This window comes from Chrysochloris asiatica, unplaced genomic scaffold (assembly GCF_000296735.1).
Source record: "Chrysochloris asiatica unplaced genomic scaffold, ChrAsi1.0 scaffold00008, whole genome shotgun sequence".
In the NCBI taxonomy this organism is placed as follows: Eukaryota; Metazoa; Chordata; class Mammalia; order Afrosoricida; family Chrysochloridae; genus Chrysochloris; species Chrysochloris asiatica.
In genome coordinates this window covers 19889204-19890500 of record NW_006408526.1, presented here as the reverse complement: position 1 = coordinate 19890500, position 1297 = coordinate 19889204, and positions in this window count along the sequence as shown.

Genomic DNA, 1297 nt, shown 5'->3' with positions numbered 1-1297 from the left:
CTCCTTAGAAACCAGGATGGTGAGACTTGGTCTTTCATATTTCAGATATATTATCAGGAGGGACCAGTGCCTGGAGAAGGACATCATTACTTAGTAAATTTCAGGGTCATTGAAAAAGAGGAAGACCCCCAACGAGGTGGATTGGCATAGTAGCAATGGACTTGAGTGTATCGATTGTGAGGTTGGTCCAGGACTGGACAATATTTCGTTCTGTTGTACATAGGGTCTCTATGAATCAGAACTGACTCCATGGCACCTAAAAACAATGACAAAATATTACCCAGAATATTGCTAATTATTAATAATCATTTCCTCTGTGCCTATTATAAAACTGAATTATTTAACTGTAAAGTACAGGTAGCAATCGAGGTATCAACAGGAGATGTAGTCAACTGAGAAAGGCTCTTCTTCCCATCTCACTGACATGATTGGTAGGATTCAATTCTTCTGGGTCTTGGATCCTTGTACGCAGTGGGTGGGAGGACACCCTCAGTTTGTACTTCAAGAACCTCTAGAACATGGCAGCTTCCTTCGTGAAAACATGCTGAGAAAGCAATTCAGAGAACCTGCCAGCAGAACAGAAACCACGGTCTTTGGAGCCTATTCATGGAAGTAACATCCCATCACTTTTGCTCTCTTCTGTTTGTTAGAAGCAAGTCACTAGCTCTAGTCCAAACTATAGGCATGAAGATGACTTTTTGGAAGTTCACGAGGCCTTTCTTCCTAGTCTGTCTTAGCCTGTATCTTAGTTATCTAGTGCTGCTATAACAGACATACCACAGTGGGTGGCTTTAACAAGAAAATCAATTTCTCACAAACGTTGTGTTGCTGTTAAGTGCTATTGAGTCCATTCTCACTCATAGCAATCTTGTATAGCATTTCCAAGGAGCAGTTGGTGGGTTTGAACTCCAACCTTGTAGTTAGTAGTTCCATGCTGATCTTACAGCACCACACCAGGACTCCAATTAGGACAATAGAAGTCCAAATTCAGAGTGCTAGCTCTAGCTAGCAGAATGAATGGATGAGTTTAACACAGTGTCAGCAACAATGGACTCAAACATTACAAAATGTTTCATTCTATTTTGCTAAATGAAACCGACTGGATAGCACCTAACAACAACAACAAAACATATATATGGTGATATCCTTAGGTGAGTAGTGGTATACATCCTCAACTCAGGACTGTACAAGATTCTCTAGGCAACACCCAATACCCTTCAAAATGATCAACAACATTCATTGTTGTCGTTAAGAACCGTGGAGTTGGTTCCAACTCATAGTGACCTTGTACAGGGTT